We start from the raw sequence: 22,985 nt of genomic DNA, 5'->3' as shown, positions 1-22,985 counted from the left end.
TTCAATGTTTATCTTGTACTTTTAAAAGTATTTTTACTTCCCAGATCATGTGATGAGTAATATATACATATTTAGTTGAACTCTTACATAGACTATTTTATTTTGATAAAAATTTGTTTAAATGCATCATTTCCATTGTATTATTTTGGACTTTGATATTTTGACTATTTTTTTTATTTTATCACATATTGCTTAGAGTCCATAGGATTTCACTGATGGTTGTTCTATAGAATTCAGTAAAAAAGTCTAAATGTATGTTTTACTTTTTGCATATGACTGAATATGTTAATTTTATTGTATCACATTCTTAATATATTTGATGTTTAAAATTGGTTTATTTTAAATTATCAGTAAAGCATAATTTGATTGTAATATGTACTCTTCGCCGTGTTATGAATATTGGATCACCACAGTATTAATTATTATTTACCCTCATTTGTATTACCAAAATAATAAAACAATTATTTTTCTAGTGCAATCGCTTATGTCAATCACAAATCTGATATTCAACTAAGAACATGAATGGAAATGCTGGATCAACAACAATTATGTAAAGCGGATGAATTCATGGTATTAATGATAATGAGTGTTATTCAATAATAAATAATTTCTCAAATTTATTTGCAATCATTTAATGCTTTCAATCTAATAACAACGTTTTGACGAAACTTTTGGATTTATTGTTACTTCCATCACTTTAACTCAATATTGATCATTATTTTTATATATGTTTGATGGCACATAAAATGTGATTCAATTCTTGTACAATTACAATCAAAATAAACAGGTTGATTTTTGAAATATTATTATTATGAGCTTTGTTAGAATTTCTGTAAATTACTCTTCAAATTCATTCACATTTACCCTGAATATTATTGTCCATATCAAAATTTATTTTATTTTTAATCATATTTTTGTATTGTTAGTTGTAAGGTGTTGTAAAGAGAATGGGAGTTTTTATAAAATATTGTTTTTCTCAATTTAACTGTAATTTCAATGTTTATCTTGTACTTTTAAAAGTATTTTAACTTCCCAGATCATGTGATGAGTAATATATACATATTTAGTTGAACTCTTACATAGACTATTTTATTTTGATAAAAATTTGTTTAAATGCATCATTTCCATTGTATAATTTTGGACTTTGATATTTTGACTATTTTTTTTATTTTATCACATATTGCTTAGAGTCCATAGGATTTCACTGATGGTTGTTCTATAGAATTCAGTAAAAAAGTCTAAATGTATGTTTTACTTTTTGCATATGACTGAATATGTGAATTTTATTGTATCACATTCTTAATATATTTGATGTTTAAAATTGGTTTATTTTAAATTAACAGTAAAGCATAATTTGATTGTAATATGTACTCTTCGCCGTGTTATGAATATTGGATCACCACAGTATTAATTATTATTTACCCTCGTGACACACCAAAATAATAAAACAATTATTTTTCTAGTGCAATCGCTTATGTCAATCACAAATCTGATATTCAACTAAGAACATGAATGGAAATGCTGGATCAACAACAATTATGTAAAGCGGATGAATTCATGGTATTAATGATAATGAGTGTTATTCAATAATAAATAATTTCTCAAATTTATTTGCAATCATTTAATGCTTTCAATCTAATAACAACGTTTTGACGAAACTTTTGGATATATTGTTACTTCCATCACTTTAACTCAATATTGATCATTATTTTTATATATGTTTGATGGCACATAAAATGTGATTCAATTCTTGTACAATTACTATCAAAATAAACAGGTTGATTTTTGAAATATTATTATTATGAGCTTTGTTAGAATTTCTGTAAATTACTCTTCAAATTCATTCACATTTACCCTGAATATTATTGTCCATATCAAAATTTATTTTATTTTTAATCATATTTTTGTATTGTTAGTTGTAAGGTGTTGTAAAGAAAATGGGAGTTTTTATAAAATATTGTTTTTCTCAATTTAACTGTAATTTCAATGTTTATCTTGTACTTTTAAAAGTATTTTAACTTCCCAGATCATGTGATGAGTAATATATACATATTTAGTTGAACTCTTACATAGACTATTTTATTTTGATAAAAATTTGTTTAAATGCATCATTTCCATTGTATAATTTTGGACTTTGATATTTTGACTTTTTTTTTTTATTTTATCACATATTGCTTAAAGTCCATAGGATTTCACTGATGGTTGTTCTATAGAATTCAGTAAAAAAGTCTAAATGTATGTTTTACTTTTTGCATATGACTGAATATGTTAATTTTATTGTATCACATTCTTAATATATTTGATGTTTAAAATTGGTTTATTTTAAATTATCAGTAAAGCATAATTTGATTGTAATATGTACTCTTCGCCGTGTTATGAATATTGGATCACCACAGTATTAATTATTATTTACCCTCATGTGTATTACCAAAATAATAAAACAATTATTTTTCTAGTGCAATCGCTTATGTCAATCACAAATCTGATATTCAACTAAGAACATGAATGGAAATGCTGGATCAACAACAATTATGTAAAGCGGATGAATTCATGGTATTAATGATAATGAGTGTTATTCAATAATAAATAATTTCTCAAATTTATTTGCAATCATTTAATGCTTTCAATCTAATAACAACGTTTTGACGAAACTTTTGGATTTATTGTTACTTCCATCACTTTAACTCAATATTGATCATTATTTTTATATATGTTTGATGGCACATAAAATGTGATTCAATTCTTGTACAATTACAATCAAAATAAACAGGTTGATTTTTGAAATATTATTATTATGAGCTTTGTTAGAATTTCTGTATATTACTCTTCAAATTCATTCACATTTACCCTGAATATTATTGTCCATATCAAAATTTATTTTATTTTTAATCATATTTTTGTATTGTTAGTTGTAAGGTGTTGTAAAGAAAATGGGAGTTTTTATAAAATATTGTTTTTCTCAATTTAACTGTAATTTCAATGTTTATCTTGTACTTTTAAAAGTATTTTAACTTCCCAGATCATGTGATGAGTAATATATACATATTTAGTTGAATTCTTACATAGACTATTTTATTTTGATAAAAATTTGTTTAAATGCATCATTTCCATTGTATAATTTTGGACTTTGATATTTTGACTATTTTTTTTATTTTATCACATATTGCTTAGAGTCCATAGGATTTCACTGATGGTTGTTCTATAGAATTCAGTAAAAAAGTCTAAATGTATGTTTTACTTTTTGCATATGACTGAATATGTGAATTTTATTGTATCACATTCTTAATATATTTGATGTTTAAAATTGGTTTATTTTAAATTAACAGTAAAGCATAATTTGATTGTAATATGTACTCTTCGCCGTGTTATGAATATTGGATCACCACAGTATTAATTATTATTTACCCTCGTGTGTATTACCAAAATAATAAAACAATTATTTTTCTAGTGCAATCGCTTATGTCAATCACAAATCTGATATTCAACTAAGAACATGAATGGAAATGCTGGATCAACAACAATTATGTAAAGCGGATGAATTCATGGTATTAATGATAATGAGTGTTATTCAATAATAAATAATTTCTCAAATTTATTTGCAATCATTTAATGCTTTCAATCTAATAACAACGTTTTGACGAAACTTTTGGATTTAATGTTACTTCCATCACTTTAACTCAATATTGATCATTATTTTTATATATGTTTGATGGCACATAAAATGTGATTCAATTCTTGTACAATTACAATCAAAATAAACAGGTTGATTTTTGAAATATTATTATTATGAGCTTTGTTAGAATTTCTGTTAATTACTCTTCAAATTCATTCACATTTACCCTGAATATTATTGTCCATATCAAAATTTATTTTATTTTTAATCATATTTTTGTATTGTTAGTTGTAAGGTGTTGTAAAGAAAATGGGAGTTTTTATAAAATATTGTTTTTCTCAATTTAACTGTAATTTCAATGTTTCTCTTGTACTTTTAAAAGTATTTTAACTTCCCAGATCATGTGATGAGTAATATATACATATTTAGTTGAACTCTTACATAGACTATTTTATTTTGATAAAAATTTGTTTAAATGCATCATTTCCATCGTATAATTTTGGACTTTGATATTTTGACTATTTTTTTTATTTTATCACATATTGCTTAGAGTCCATAGGATTTCACTGATGGTTGTTCTATAGAATTCAGTAAAAAAGTCTAAATGTATGTTTTACTTTTTGCATATGACTGAATATGTGAATTTTATTGTATCACATTCTTAATATATTTGATTTTTAAAATTGGATTATTTTAAATTAACAGTAAAGCATAATTTGATTGTAATATGTACTCTTCGCCGTGTTATGAATATTGGATCACCACAGTATTAATTATTATTTACCCTCATGTGTATTACCAAAATAATAAAACAATTATTTTTCTAGTGCAATCGCTTATGTCAATCACAAATCTGATATTCAACTAAGAACATGAATGGAAATGCTGGATCAACAACAATTATGTAAAGCGGATGAATTCATGGTATTAATGATAATGAGTGTTATTCAATAATAAATAATTTCTCAAATTTATTTGCAATCATTTAATGCTTTCAATCTAATAACAACGTTTTGACGAAACTTTTGGATTTATTGTTACTTCCATCACTTTAACTCAATATTGATCATTATTTTTATATATGTTTGATGGCACATAAAATGTGATTCAATTCTTGTACAATTACAATCAAAATAAACAGGTTGATTTTTGAAATATTATTATTATGAGCTTTGTTAGAATTTCTGTATATTACTCTTCAAATTCATTCACATTTACCCTGAATATTATTGTCCATATCAAAATTTATTTTATTTTTAATCATATTTTTGTATTGTTAGTTGTAAGGTGTTGTAAAGAAAATGGGAGTTTTTATAAAATATTGTTTTTCTCAATTTAACTGTAATTTCAATGTTTATCTTGTACTTTTAAAAGTATTTTAACTTCCCAGATCATGTGATGAGTAATATATACATATTTAGTTGAACTCTTACATAGACTATTTTATTTTGATAAAAATTTGTTTAAATGCATCATTTCCATTGTATAATTTTGGACTTTGATATTTTGACTATTTTTTTTATTTTATCACATATTGCTTAGAGTCCATAGGATTTCACTGATGGTTGTTCTATAGAATTCAGTAAAAAAGTCTAAATGTATGTTTTACTTTTTGCATATGACTGAATATGTTAATTTTATTGTATCACATTCTTAATATATTTGATGTTTAAAATTGGTTTATTTTAAATTATCAGTAAAGCATAATTTGATTGTAATATGTACTCTTTGCCGTGTTATGAATATTGGATCACCACAGTATTAATTATTATTTACCCTCATGTGTATTACCAAAATAATAAAACAATTATTTTTCTAGTGCAATCGCTTATGTCAATCACAAATCTGATATTCAACTAAGAACATGAATGGAAATGCTGGATCAACAACAATTATGTAAAGCGGATGAATTCATGGTATTAATGATAATGAGTGTTATTCAATAATAAATAATTTCTCAAATTTATTTGCAATCATTTAATGCTTTCAATCTAATAACAACGTTTTGACGAAACTTTTGGATTTAATGTTACTTCCATCACTTTAACTCAATATTGATCATTATTTTTATATATGTTTGATGGCACATAAAATGTGATTCAATTCTTGTACAATTACAATCAAAATAAACAGGTTGATTTTTGAAATATTATTATTATGAGCTTTGTTAGAATTTCTGTTAATTACTCTTCAAATTCATTCACATTTACCCTGAATATTATTGTCCATATCAAAATTTATTTTATTTTTAATCATATTTTTGTATTGTTAGTTGTAAGGTGTTGTAAAGAAAATGGGAGTTTTTATAAAATATTGTTTTTCTCAATTTAACTGTAATTTCAATGTTTCTCTTGTACTTTTAAAAGTATTTTAACTTCCCAGATCATGTGATGAGTAATATATACATATTTAGTTGAACTCTTACATAGACTATTTTATTTTGATAAAAATTTGTTTAAATGCATCATTTCCATTGTATAATTTTGGACTTTGATATTTTGACTATTTTTTTTATTTTATCACATATTGCTTAGAGTCCATAGGATTTCACTGATGGTTGTTCTATAGAATTCAGTAAAAAAGTCTAAATGTATGTTTTACTTTTTGCATATGACTGAATATGTGAATTTTATTGTATCACATTCTTAATATATTTGATGTTTAAAATTGGATTATTTTAAATTAACAGTAAAGCATAATTTGATTGTAATATGTACTCTTCGCCGTGTTATGAATATTGGATCACCACAGTATTAATTATTATTTACCCTCATGTGTATTACCAAAATAATAAAACAATTATTTTTCTAGTGCAATCGCTTATGTCAATCACAAATCTGATATTCAACTAAGAACATGAATGGAAATGCTGGATCAACAACAATTATGTAAAGCGGATGAATTCATGGTATTAATGATAATGAGTGTTATTCAATAATAAATAATTTCTCAAATTTATTTGCAATCATTTAATGCTTTCAATCTAATAACAACGTTTTGACGAAACTTTTGGATTTATTGTTACTTCCATCACTTTAACTCAATATTGATCATTATTTTTATATATGTTTGATGGCACATAAAATGTGATTCAATTCTTGTACAATTACAATCAAAATAAACAGGTTGATTTTTGAAATATTATTATTATGAGCTTTGTTAGAATTTCTGTATATTACTCTTCAAATTCATTCACATTTACCCTGAATATTATTGTCCATATCAAAATTTATTTTATTTTTAATCATATTTTTGTATTGTTAGTTGTAAGGTGTTGTAAAGAAAATGGGAGTTTTTATAAAATATTGTTTTTCTCAATTTAACTGTAATTTCAATGTATATCTTGTACTTTTAAAAGTATTTTAACTTCCCAGATCATGTGATGAGTAATATATACATATTTAGTTGAACTCTTACATAGACTATTTTATTTTGATAAAAATTTGTTTAAATGCATCATTTCCATTGTATAATTTTGGACTTTGATATTTTGACTATTTTTTTTATTTTATCACATATTGCTTAGAGTCCATAGGATTTCACTGATGGTTGTTCTATAGAATTCAGTAAAAAAGTCTAAATGTATGTTTTACTTTTTGCATATGACTGAATATGTTAATTTTATTGTATCACATTCTTAATATATTTGATGTTTAAAATTGGTTTATTTTAAATTATCAGTAAAGCATAATTTGATTGTAATATGTACTCTTTGCCGTGTTATGAATATTGGATCACCACAGTATTAATTATTATTTACCCTCATGTGTATTACCAAAATAATAAAACAATTATTTTTCTAGTGCAATCGCTTATGTCAATCACAAATCTGATATTCAACTAAGAACATGAATGGAAATGCTGGATCAACAACAATTATGTAAAGCGGATGAATTCATGGTATTAATGATAATGAGTGTTATTCAATAATAAATAATTTCTCAAATTTATTTGCAATCATTTAATGCTTTCAATCTAATAACAACGTTTTGACGAAACTTTTGGATTTATTGTTACTTCCATCACTTTAACTCAATATTGATCATTATTTTTATATATGTTTGATGGCACATAAAATGTGATTCAATTCTTGTACAATTACAATCAAAATAAACAGGTTGATTTTTGAAATATTATTATTATGAGCTTTGTTAGAATTTCTGTAAATTACTCTTCAAATTCATTCACATTTACCCTGAATATTATTGTCCATATCAAAATTTATTTTATTTTTAATCATATTTTTGTGTTGTTAGTTGTAAGGTGTTGTAAAGAAAATGGGAGTTTTTATAAAATATTGTTTTTCTCAATTTAACTGTAATTTCAATGTTTATCTTGTACTTTTAAAAGTATTTTAACTTCCCAGATCATGTGATGAGTAATATATACATATTTAGTTGAACTCTTACATAGACTATTTTATTTTGATAAAAATTTGTTTAAATGCATCATTTCCATTGTATTATTTTGGACTTTGATATTTTGACTATTTTTTTTATTTTATCACATATTGCTTAGAGTCCATAGGATTTCACTGATGGTTGTTCTATAGAATTCAGTAAAAAAGTCTAAATGTATGTTTTACTTTTTGCATATGACTGAATATGTTAATTTTATTGTATCACATTCTTAATATATTTGATGTTTAAAATTGGTTTATTTTAAATTATCAGTAAAGCATAATTTGATTGTAATATGTACTCTTCGCCGTGTTATGAATATTGGATCACCACAGTATTAATTATTATTTACCCTCATGTGTATTACCAAAATAATAAAACAATTATTTTTCTAGTGCAATCGCTTATGTCAATCACAAATCTGATATTCAACTAAGAACATGAATGGAAATGCTGGATCAACAACAATTATGTAAAGCGGATGAATTCATGGTATTAATGATAATGAGTGTTATTCAATAATAAATAATTTCTCAAATTTATTTGCAATCATTTAATGCTTTCAATCTAATAACAACGTTTTGACGAAACTTTTGGATTTATTGTTACTTCCATCACTTTAACTCAATATTGATCATTATTTTTATATATGTTTGATGGCACATAAAATGTGATTCAATTCTTGTACAATTACAATCAAAATAAACAGGTTGATTTTTGAAATATTATTATTATGAGCTTTGTTAGAATTTCTGTATATTACTCTTCAAATTCATTCACATTTACCCTGAATATTATTGTCCATATCAAAATTTATTTTATTTTTAATCATATTTTTGTATTGTTAGTTGTAAGGTGTTGTAAAGAAAATGGGAGTTTTTATAAAATATTGTTTTTCTCAATTTAACTGTAATTTCAATGTTTATCTTGTACTTTTAAAAGTATTTTAACTTCCCAGATCATGTGATGAGTAATATATACATATTTAGTTGAACTCTTACATAGACTATTTTATTTTGATAAAAATTTGTTTAAATGCATCATTTCCATTGTATAATTTTGGACTTTGATATTTTGACTATTTTTTTTATTTTATCACATATTGCTTAGAGTCCATAGGATTTCCCTGATGGTTGTTCTATAGAATTCAGTAAAAAAGTCTAAATGTATGTTTTACTTTTTGCATATGACTGAATATGTTAATTTTATTGTATCACATTCTTAATATATTTGATGTTTAAAATTGGTTTATTTTAAATTATCAGTAAAGCATAATTTGATTGTAATATGTACTCTTTGCCGTGTTATGAATATTGGATCACCACAGTATTAATTATTATTTACCCTCATGTGTATTACCAAAATAATAAAACAATTATTTTTCTAGTGCAATCGCTTATGTCAATCACAAATCTGATATTCAACTAAGAACATGAATGGAAATGCTGGATCAACAACAATTATGTAAAGCGGATGAATTCATGGTATTAATGATAATGAGTGTTATTCAATAATAAATAATTTCTCAAATTTATTTGCAATCATTTAATGCTTTCAATCTAATAACAACGTTTTGACGAAACTTTTGGATTTATTGTTACTTCCATCACTTTAACTCAATATTGATCATTATTTTTATATATGTTTGATGGCACATAAAATGTGATTCAATTCTTGTACAATTACAATCAAAATAAACAGGTTGATTTTTGAAATATTATTATTATGAGCTTTGTTAGAATTTCTGTAAATTACTCTTCAAATTCATTCACATTTACCCTGAATATTATTGTCCATATCAAAATTTATTTTATTTTTAATCATATTTTTGTGTTGTTAGTTGTAAGGTGTTGTAAAGAAAATGGGAGTTTTTATAAAATATTGTTTTTCTCAATTTAACTGTAATTTCAATGTTTATCTTGTACTTTTAAAAGTATTTTAACTTCCCAGATCATGTGATGAGTAATATATACATATTTAGTTGAACTCTTACATAGACTATTTTATTTTGATAAAAATTTGTTTAAATGCATCATTTCCATTGTATTATTTTGGACTTTGATATTTTGACTATTTTTTTTATTTTATCACATATTGCTTAGAGTCCATAGGATTTCACTGATGGTTGTTCTATAGAATTCAGTAAAAAAGTCTAAATGTATGTTTTACTTTTTGCATATGACTGAATATGTTAATTTTATTGTATCACATTCTTAATATATTTGATGTTTAAAATTGGTTTATTTTAAATTATCAGTAAAGCATAATTTGATTGTAATATGTACTCTTCGCCGTGTTATGAATATTGGATCACCACAGTATTAATTATTATTTACCCTCATGTGTATTACCAAAATAATAAAACAATTATTTTTCTAGTGCAATCGCTTATGTCAATCACAAATCTGATATTCAACTAAGAACATGAATGGAAATGCTGGATCAACAACAATTATGTAAAGCGGATGAATTCATGGTATTAATGATAATGAGTGTTATTCAATAATAAATAATTTCTCAAATTTATTTGCAATCATTTAATGCTTTCAATCTAATAACAACGTTTTGACGAAACTTTTGGATTTATTGTTACTTCCATCACTTTAACTCAATATTGATCATTATTTTTATATATGTTTGATGGCACATAAAATGTGATTCAATTCTTGTACAATTACAATCAAAATAAACAGGTTGATTTTTGAAATATTATTATTATGAGCTTTGTTAGAATTTCTGTATATTACTCTTCAAATTCATTCACATTTACCCTGAATATTATTGTCCATATCAAAATTTATTTTATTTTTAATCATATTTTTGTATTGTTAGTTGTAAGGTGTTGTAAAGAAAATGGGAGTTTTTATAAAATATTGTTTTTCTCAATTTAACTGTAATTTCAATGTTTATCTTGTACTTTTAAAAGTATTTTAACTTCCCAGATCATGTGATGAGTAATATATACATATTTAGTTGAACTCTTACATAGACTATTTTATTTTGATAAAAATTTGTTTAAATGCATCATTTCCATTGTATAATTTTGGACTTTGATATTTTGACTATTTTTTTTATTTTATCACATATTGCTTAGAGTCCATAGGATTTCCCTGATGGTTGTTCTATAGAATTCAGTAAAAAAGTCTAAATGTATGTTTTACTTTTTGCATATGACTGAATATGTTAATTTTATTGTATCACATTCTTAATATATTTGATGTTTAAAATTGGTTTATTTTAAATTATCAGTAAAGCATAATTTGATTGTAATATGTACTCTTTGCCGTGTTATGAATATTGGATCACCACAGTATTAATTATTATTTACCCTCATGTGTATTACCAAAATAATAAAACAATTATTTTTCTAGTGCAATCGCTTATGTCAATCACAAATCTGATATTCAACTAAGAACATGAATGGAAATGCTGGATCAACAACAATTATGTAAAGCGGATGAATTCATGGTATTAATGATAATGAGTGTTATTTAATAATAAATAATTTCTCAAATTTATTTGCAATCATTTAATGCTTTCAATCTAATAACAACGTTTTGACGAAACTTTTGGATTTATTGTTACTTCCATCACTTTAACTCAATATTGATCATTATTTTTATATATGTTTGATGGCACATAAAATGTGATTCAATTCTTGTACAATTACAATCAAAATAAACAGGTTGATTTTTGAAATATTATTATTATGAGCTTTGTTAGAATTTCTGTAAATTACTCTTCAAATTCATTCACATTTACCCTGAATATTATTGTCCATATCAAAATTTATTTTATTTTTAATCATATTTTTGTATTGTTAGTTGTAAGGTGTTGTAAAGAGAATGGGAGTTTTTATAAAATATTGTTTTTCTCAATTTAACTGTAATTTCAATGTTTATCTTGTACTTTTAAAAGTATTTTAACTTCCCAGATCATGTGATGAGTAATATATACATATTTAGTTGAACTCTTACATAGACTATTTTATTTTGATAAAAATTTGTTTAAATGCATCATTTCCATTGTATAATTTTGGACTTTGATATTTTGACTATTTTTTTTATTTTATCACATATTGCTTAGAGTCCATAGGATTTCACTGATGGTTGTTCTATAGAATTCAGTAAAAAAGTCTAAATGTATGTTTTACTTTTTGCATATGACTGAATATGTTAATTTTATTGTATCACATTCTTAATATATTTGATGTTTAAAATTGGTTTATTTTAAATTAACAGTAAAGCATAGTTTGATTGTAATATGTACTCTTCACCGTGTTATGAATATTGGATCACCACAGTATTAATTATTATTTACCCTCATGTGTATTACCAAAATAATAAAACAATTATTTCTCTAGTGCAATCGCTTATGTCAATCACAAATCTGATATTCAACTAAGAACATGAATGGAAATGCTGGATCAACAACAATTATGTAAAGCGGATGAATTCATGGTATTAATGATAATGAGTGTTATTCAATAATAAATAATTTCTCAAATTTATTTGCAATCATTTAATGCTTTCAATCTAATAACAACGTTTTGACGAAACTTTTGGATTTATTGTTACTTCCATCACTTTAACTCAATATTGATCATTATTTTTATATATGTTTGATGGCACATAAAATGTGATTCAATTCTTGTACAATTACAATCAAAATAAACAGGTTGATTTTTGAAATATTATTATTATGAGCTTTGTTAGAATTTCTGTATATTACTCTTCAAATTCATTCACATTTACCCTGAATATTATTGTCCATATCAAAATTTATTTTATTTTTAATCATATTTTTGTATTGTTAGTTGTAAGGTGTTGTAAAGAAAATGGGAGTTTTTATAAAATATTGTTTTTCTCAATTTAACTGTAATTTCAATGTTTATCTTGTACTTTTAAAAGTATTTTAACATCCCAGATCATGTGATGAGTAATATATACATATTTAGTTGAACTCTTACATAGACTATTTTATTTTGATAAAAATTTGTTTAAATGCATCATTTCCATTGTATAATTTTGGACTTTGATATTTTGACTATTTTTTTTATTTTATCACATATTGCTTAGAGTCCATAGGATTTCACTGATGGTTGTTCTATAGAATTCAGTAAAAAAGTCTAAATGTATGTTTTACTTTTTGCATATGACTGAATATGTTAATTTTATTGTATCACATTCTTAATATATTTGATGTTTAAAATTGGTTTATTTTAAATTATCAGTAAAGCATAATTTGATTGTAATATGTACTCTTTGCCGTGTTATGAATATTGGATCACCACAGTATTAATTATTATTTACCCTCATGTGTATTACCAAAATAATAAAACAATTATTTTTCTAGTGCAATCGCTTATGTCAATCACAAATCTGATATTCAACTAAGAACATGAATGGAAATGCTGGATCAACAACAATTATGTAAAGCGGATGAATTCATGGTATTAATGATAATGAGTGTTATTTAATAATAAATAATTTCTCAAATTTATTTGCAATCATTTAATGCTTTCAATCTAATAACAACGTTTTGACGAAACTTTTGGATTTATTGTTACTTCCATTACTTTAACTCAATATTGATCATTATTTTTATATATGTTTGATGGCACATAAAATGTGATTCAATTCTTGTACAATTACAATCAAAATAAACAGGTTGATTTTTGAAATATTATTATTATGAGCTTTGTTAGAATTTCTGTAAATTACTCTTCAAATTCATTCACATTTACCCTGAATATTATTGTCCATATCAAAATTTATTTTATTTTTAATCATATTTTTGTATTGTTAGTTGTAAGGTGTTGTAAAGAAAATGGGAGTTTTTATAAAATATTGTTTTTCTCAATTTAACTGTAATTTCAATGTTTATCTTGTACTTTTAAAAGTATTTTAACTTCCCAGATCATGTGATGAGTAATATATACATATTTAGTTGAACTCTTACATAGACTATTTTATTTTGATAAAAATTTGTTTAAATGCATCATTTCCATTGTATAATTTTGGACTTTGATATTTTGACTATTTTTTTTATTTTATCACATATTGCTTAGAGTCCATAGGATTTCACTGATGGTTGTTCTATAGAATTCAGTAAAAAAGTCTAAATGTATGTTTTACTTTTTGCATATGACTGAATATGTTAATTTTATTGTATCACATTCTTAATATATTTGATGTTTAAAATTGGTTTATTTTAAATTAACAGTAAAGCATAGTTTGATTGTAATATGTACTCTTCACCGTGTTATGAATATTGGATCACCACAGTATTAATTATTATTTACCCTCATGTGTATTACCAAAATAATAAAACAATTATTTTTCTAGTGCAATCGCTTATGTCAATCACAAATCTGATATTCAACTAAGAACATGAATGGAAATGCTGGATCAACAACAATTATGTAAAGCGGATGAATTCATGGTATTAATGATAATGAGTGTTATTCAATAATAAATAATTTCTCAAATTTATTTGCAATCATTTAATGCTTTCAATCTAATAACAACGTTTTGACGAAACTTTTGGATTTATTGTTACTTCCATCACTTTAACTCAATATTGATCATTATTTTTATATATGTTTGATGGCACATAAAATGTGATTCAATTCTTGTACAATTACAATCAAAATAAACAGGTTGATTTTTGAAATAATATTATTATGAGCTTTGTTAGAATTTCTGTAAATTACTCTTCAAATTCATTCACATTTACCCTGAATATTATTGTCCATATCAAAATTTATTTTATTTTTAATCATATTTTTGTATTGGTAGTTGTAAGGTATTGTAAAGAAAACCGGAGTTTTTATAAAATATTGTTTTTCTCAATTTAACTGTAATTTCAATGTTTATCTTGTACTTTTAAAAGTATTTTAACTTCCCAGATCATGTGATGAGTAATATATACATATTTAGTTGAACTCTTACATAGACTATTTTATTTTGATAAAAATTTGTTTAAATGCATCATTTCCATTGTATAATTTTGGACTTTGATATTTTGACTATTTTTTTTATTTTATCACATATTGCTTAGAGTCCATAGGATTTCACTGATGGTTGTTCTATAGAATTCAGTAAAAAAGTCTAAATGTATGTTTTACTTTTTGCATATGACTGAATATGTGAATTTTATTGTATCACATTCTTAATATATTTGATGTTTAAAATTGGTTTATTTTAAATTAACAGTAAAGCATAATTTGATTGTAATATGTACTCTTCGCCGTGTTATGAATATTGGATCACCACAGTATTAGTTATTATTTACCCTCATGTGTATTACCAAAATAATAAAACAATTATTTTTCTAGTGCAATCGCTTATGTCAATCACAAATCTGATATTCAACTAAGAACATGAATGGAAATGCTGGATCAACAACAATTATGTAAAGCGGATGAATTCATGGTATTAATGATAATGAGTGTTATTCAATAATAAATAATTTCTCAAATTTATTTGCAATCATTTAATGCTTTCAATCTAATAACAACGTTTTGACGAAACTTTTGGATTTATTGTTACTTCCATCACTTTAACTCAATATTGATCATTATTTTTATATATGTTTGATGGCACATAAAATGTGATTCAATTCTTGTACAATTACAATCAAAATAAACAGGTTGATTTTTGAAATAATATTATTATGAGCTTTGTTAGAATTTCTGTAAATTACTCTTCAAATTCATTCACATTTACCCTGAATATTATTGTCCATATCAAAATTTATTTTATTTTTAATCATATTTTTGTATTGTTAGTTGTAAGGTGTTGTAAAGAGAATGGGAGTTTTTATAAAATATTGTTTTTCTCAATTTAACTGTAATTTCAATGTTTATCTTGTACTTTTAAAAGTATTTTAACTTCCCAGATCATGTGATGAGTAATATATACATATTTAGTTGAACTCTTACATAGACTATTTTATTTTGATAAAAATTTGTTTAAATGCATCATTTCCATTGTATAATTTTGGACTTTGATATTTTGACTATTTTTTTTATTTTATCACATATTGCTTAGAGTCCATAGGATTTCACTGATGGTTGTTCTATAGAATTCAGTAAAAAAGTCTAAATGTATGTTTTACTTTTTGCATATGACTGAATATGTTAATTTTATTGTATCACATTCTTAATATATTTGATGTTTAAAATTGGTTTATTTTAAATTATCAGTAAAGCATAATTTGATTGTAATATGTACTCCTCACCGTGTTATGAATATTGGATCACCACAGTATTAATTATTATTTACCCTCATGTGTATTACCAAAATAATAAAACAATTATTTTTCTAGTGCAATCGCTTATGTCAATCACAAATCTGATATTCAACTAAGAACATGAATGGAAATGCTGGATCAACAACAATTATGTAAAGCGGATGAATTCATGGTATTAATGATAATGAGTGTTATTCAATAATAAATAATTTCTCAAATTTATTTGCAATCATTTAATGCTTTCAATCTAATAACAACGTTTTGACGAAACTTTTGGATTTATTGTTACTTCCATCACTTTAACTCAATATTGATCATTATTTTTATATATGTTTGATGGCACATAAAATGTGATTCAATTCTTGTACAATTACAATCAAAATAAACAGGTTGATTTTTGAAATAATATTATTATGAGCTTTGTTAGAATTTCTGTAAATTACTCTTCAAATTCATTCACATTTACCCTGAATATTATTGTCCATATCAAAATTTATTTTATTTTTAATCATATTTTTGTATTGGTAGTTGTAAGGTATTGTAAAGAAAACCGGAGTTTTTATAAAATATTGTTTTTCTCAATTTAACTGTAATTTCAATGTTTATCTTGTACTTTTAAAAGTATTTTAACTTCCCAGATCATGTGATGAGTAATATATACATATTTAGTTGAACTCTTACATAGACTATTTTATTTTGATAAAAATTTGTTTAAATGCATCATTTCCATTGTATAATTTTGGACTTTGATATTTTGACTATTTTTTTTATTTTATCACATATTGCTTAGAGTCCATAGGATTTCACTGATGGTTGTTCTATAGAATTCAGTAAAAAAGTCTAAATGTATGTTTTACTTTTTGCATATGACTGAATATGTTAATTTTTTTGTATCACATTCTTAATATATTTGATGTTTAAAATTGGTTTATTTTAAATTAACAGTAAAGCATAGTTTGATTGTAATATGTACTCTTCACCGTGTTATGAATATTGGATCACCACAGTATTAATTATTATTTACCCTCATGTGTATTACCAAAATAATAAAACAATTATTTTTCTAGTGCAATCGCTTATGTCAATCACAAATCTGATATTCAACTAAGAACATGAATGGAAATGCTGGATCAACAACAATTATGTAAAGCGGATGAATTCATGGTATTAATGATAATGAGTGTTATTCAATAATAAATAATTTCTCAAATTTATTTGCAATCATTTAATGCTTTCAATCTAATAACAACGTTTTGACGAAACTTTTGGATTTATTGTTACTTCCATCACTTTAACTCAATATTGATCATTATTTTTATATATGTTTGATGGCACATAAAATGTGATTCAATTCTTGTACAATTACAATCAAAATAAACAGGTTGATTTTTGAAATATTATTATTATGAGCTTTGTTAGAATTTCTGTAAATTACTCTTCAAATTCATTCACATTTACCCTGAATATTATTGTCCATATCAAAATTTATTTTATTTTTAATCATATTTTTGTATTGGTAGTTGTAAGGTATTGTAAAGAAAACCGGAGTTTTTATAAAATATTGTTTTTCTCAATTTAACTGTAATTTCAATGTTTATCTTGTACTTTTAAAAGTATTTTAACTTCCCAGATCATGTGATGAGTAATATATACATATTTAGTTGAACTCATACATAGACTATTTTATTTTGATAAAAATTTGTTTAAATGCATCATTTCCATTGTATAATTTTGGACTTTGATATTTTGACTATTTTTTTTATTTTATCACATATTGCTTAAAGTCCATAAGATTTCACTGATGGTTGTTCTATAGAATTCAGTAAAAAAGTCTAAATGTATGTTTTAATTTTTGCATATGACTGAATATGTGAATTTTATTGTATCACATTCTCAATATATTTAATGTTTAAAATTGGTTTATTTTAAATTAACAGTAAAGCATAATTTGATTGTAACATGTACTCCTCACCGTGTTATGAATATTGGATCACCACAGTATTAATTATTATTTACCCTCATGTGTATTACTAAAATAATAAAACAATTATTTTTCTAGTGCAATCGCTTATGTCAATCACAAATCTGATATTCAACTAAGAACATGAATGGAAATGCTGGATCAACAACAATTATGTAAAGCGGATGAATTCATGGTATTAATGATAATGAGTGTTATTCAATAATAAATAATTTCTCAAATTTATTTGCAATCATTTAATGCTTTCAATCTAATAACAACGTTTTGACGAAACTTTTGGATTTATTGTTACTTCCATCACTTTAACTCAATATTGATCATTATTTTTATATATGTTTGATGGCACATAAAATGTGATTCAATTCTTGTACAATTACAATCAAAATAAACAGGTTGATTTTTGAAATATTATTATTATGAGCTTTGTTAGAATTTCTGTAAATTACTCTTCAAATTCATTCACATTTACCCTGAATATTATTGTCCATATCAAAATTTATTTTATTTTTAATCATATTTTTGTATTGTTAGTTGTAAGGTGTTGTAAAGAAAATGGGAGTTTTTATAAAATATTGTTTTTCTCAATTTAACTGTAATTTCAATGTTTATCTTGTACTTTTAAAAGTATTTTAACTTCCCAGATCATGTGATGAGTAATATATACATATTTAGTTGAACTCTTACATAGACTATTTTATTTTGATAAAAATTTGTTTAAATGCATCATTTCCATTGTATAATTTTGGACTTTGATATTTTGACTATTTTTTTTATTTTATCACATATTGCTTAGAGTCCATAGGATTTCACTGATGGTTGTTCTATAGAATTCAGTAAAAAAGTCTAAATGTATGTTTTACTTTTTGCATATGACTGAATATGTGAATTTTATTGTATCACATTCTTAATATATTTGATGTTTAAAATTGGTTTATTTTAAATTAACAGTAAAGCATAATTTGATTGTAATATGTACTGTTCGACGTGTTATGAATATTGGATCACCACAGTATTAATTATTATTTACCCTCATGTGTATTACCAAAATAATAAAACAATTATTTTTCTAGTGCAATCGCTTATGTCAATCACAAATCTGATATTCAACTAAGAACATGAATGAAAATGCTGGATCAACAACAATTATGTAAAGCGGATGAATTCATGGTATTAATGATAATGAGTGTTATTCAATAATAAATAATTTCTCAAATTTATTTGCAATCATTTAATGCTTTCAATCTAATAACAACGTTTTGACGAAACTTTTGGATTTATTGTTACTTCCATCACTTTAACTCAATATTGATCATTATTTTTATATATGTTTGATGGCACATAAAATGTGATTCAATTCTTGTACAATTACAATCAAAATAAACAGGTTGATTTTTGAAATATTATTATTATGAGCTTTGTTAGAATTTCTGTAAATTACTCTTCAAATTCATTCACATTTACCCTGAATATTATTGTCCATATCAAAATTTATTTTATTTTTAATCATATTTTTGTATTGTTAGTTGTAAGGTGTTGTAAAGAAAATGGGAGTTTTTATAAAATATTGTTTTTCTCAATTTAACTGTAATTTCAATGTTTATCTTGTACTTTTAAAAGTATTTTAACTTCCCAGATCATGTGATGAGTAATATATACATATTTAGTTGAACTCTTACATAGACTATTTTATTTTGATAAAAATTTGTTTAAATGCATCATTTCCATTGTATAATTTTGGACTTTGATATTTTGACTATTTTTTTTATTTTATCACATATTGCTTAGAGTCCATAGGATTTCACTGATGGTTGTTCTATAGAATTCAGTAAAAAAGTCTAAATGTATGTTTTACTTTTTGCATATGACTGAATATGTGAATTTTATTGTATCACATTCTTAATATATTTGATGTTTAAAATTGGTTTATTTTAAATTAACAGTAAAGCATAATTTGATTGTAATATGTACTCTTCACCGTGTTATGAATATTGGATCACCACAGTATTAATTATTATTTACCCTCATGTGTATTACCAAAATAATAAAACAATTATTTTTCTAGTGCAATCGCTTATGTCAATCACAAATCTGATATTCAACTAAGAACATGAATGGAAATGCTGGATCAACAACAATTATGTAAAGCGGATGAATTCATGGTTTTAATGATAATGAGTGTTATTCAATAATAAATAATTTCTCAAAATTATTTGCAATCATTTAAATGCTTTCAATCTAATAACAACGTTTTGACGAAACTTTTGGATTTATTGTTACTTCCATCACTTTAACTCAATATTGATCATTATATTTATATATGATTGATGGCACATAAAATGTGATTCAATTCTTGTACAATTACAATCAAAATAAACAGGTTGATTTTTGAAATAATATTATTATGAGCTTTGTTAGAATTTCTGTAAATTACTCTTCAAATTCATTCACATTTACCCTGAATATTATTGTCCATATCAAAATTTATTTTATTTTTAATCATATTTTTTTATTAATAGCTGTAAGGTATTGTAAAGAAAACCGGGGTTTTATAAAATATTGTTTTTCTCAATTTAATTGTAATTTCAATGTTTATCTTGTACATTTAAAAGTATTTTAACTTCCCAGATCATGTGATGAGTAATATATACATATTTAGTTGAGCTCTTACATAGACTATTTTATTTTGATAAAAATTTATTTAAATGCATCATTTCCATTGTATAATTTTGGACTATGATATTTTGACTATTTTTTTTATTTTATCACATATTGCTTAAAGTCCATAGGATTTCACTGATTGTTGCTCTATAGAATTCAGTAAAAAAGTCTAAATGTATGTTTTACTTTTTGCATATGACTGAATATGTGAATTTTATTGTATCACATTCTGAATATATTTAATGTTTAAAATTGGTTTATTTTAAATTAACAGTAAAGCATAATTTGATTGTAACATGTACTCCTCACCGTGTTATGAATATTGGGTTACCACAGTATTAATTATTATTTACCCTCATGTGTCTTACCAAAATAATAAAACAATTATTTTTCTAGTGCAATCGCTTATGTCAATCACAAATCTGATATTCAACTTAGAACATGAATGGAAATGCTGGATCAACAACAATTATGTAAAGCGGATGAATTCATGGTATTAATGATAATGAGTGTTATTCAATAATAAATAACTTCTCAAATTTATTTGCAATCATTTATTGCTTTCAATCTAATAACAACATTTTGATCAAACTTTTGGATTTATTGTTACTTCCATCACTTTAACTCAATATTGATCATTATATTTATATATGTTTGATGGCAAATAAAATGTGATTCAATTCTTGTACAATTACAATCAAAATAAACAGGTTGATTTTTGAAATAATATTATTATGAGCTTTGTTAGAATTTCTGTAAATTACTCTTCAAATTCATTCACATTTACCCTGAATATTATTGTCCATATCAAAATTTATTTTATTTTTAATCATATTTTTGTATTGGTAGTTGTAAGGTATTGTAAAGAAAACCGGATTTTTTATAAAATATTGTTTTTCTCAATTTAATTGTAATTTCAATGTTTATCTTGTACTTTTAAAAGTATTTTAACTTCCCAGATCATGTGATGAGTAATATATACATATTTAGTTGAGCTCTTATATAGACTATTTTATTTTGATAAAAATTTATTTAAATGCATCATTTCCATTGTATAATTTTGGACTATGATATTTTGACTATTTTTTTTATTTTATCACATATTGCTTAAAGTCCATAGGATTTCACTGATGGTTGCTCTATAGAATTCAGTAAAAAAGTCTAAATGTATGTTTTACTTTTTGCATATGACTGAATATGTGAATTTTATTGTATCACATTCTTAATATATTTAATGTTTAAAATTGGTTTATTTTAAATTAACAGTAAAGCATAATTTGATTGTAATATGTACCCTTCACCGTGTTATGAATATTGGATCACCACAGTATTATTTATTATTTACCCTCATGTGTCTTACCAAAATAATAAAACAATTATTTTTCTAGTGCAATCGCTTATGTCAATCACAAATCTGATATTCAACTAAGAACATGAATGGAAATGCTGGATCAACAACAATTATGTAAAGCGGATGAATTCATGGTATTAATGATAATGAGTGTTATTCAATAATAAATAATTTCTCAAATTTATTTGCAATCATTTAATGCTTTCAATCTAATAACAACGTTTTGATGAAACTTTTGGATTTATTGTTACTTCCATCACTTTAACTCAATATTGATCATTATTTTTATATATGTTTGATGGCACATAAAATGTGATTCAATTCTTGTACAATTACAATCAAAATAAACAGGTTGATTTTTGAAATAATATTATTATGAGTTTTGTTAGAATTTCTGTAAATTAATCTTCAAATTCATTCACATTTACCCTGAATATTATTGTCCATATCAAAATTTATTTTATTTTTAATCATATTTTTGTATTGGTAGTTGTAAGGTGTTGTAAAGAAAATGGGAGTTTTTATAAAATATTGTTTTTCTCAATTTAATTGTAATTTCAATGTTTATCTTGTACTTTTAAAAGTATTTTAACTTCCCAGATCATGTGATGAGTAATATATACATATTTAGTTGAACTCTTACATAGACTATTTTATTTTGATAAAAATTTGTTTAAATGCATCATTTCCATTGTATAATTTTGGACTATGATATTTTGACTATTT

At 23.9% G+C, this 22,985-nt stretch overlaps 1 long non-coding RNA gene across 1 annotated transcript in view; it reads left to right on the top strand.

The window, feature by feature from the left end:
• The first annotated feature begins 19,345 nt into the window (after window positions 1–19,345).
• LOC149060798 (uncharacterized) overlaps window positions 19,346–22,985 on the top strand; it is a 57,612-nt gene continuing 53,972 nt past the window's right edge. Inside the window, exon 1 of the long non-coding RNA XR_016189467.1 lies at window positions 19,346–19,417. This is a non-coding gene — a long non-coding RNA (uncharacterized LOC149060798). The remainder of the gene's footprint in view (window positions 19,418–22,985) is intronic.

This window comes from Diuraphis noxia, unplaced genomic scaffold (assembly GCF_037042655.1).
Source record: "Diuraphis noxia isolate RWA-SAM2 unplaced genomic scaffold, SU_Dnox_SAM2 contig0001, whole genome shotgun sequence".
NCBI classification, from domain to species: Eukaryota; Metazoa; Arthropoda; class Insecta; order Hemiptera; family Aphididae; genus Diuraphis; species Diuraphis noxia.
The sequence above is the reverse complement of the archived record's forward strand: the minus strand, read 5'-3'. Positions and strand labels throughout refer to the sequence as shown.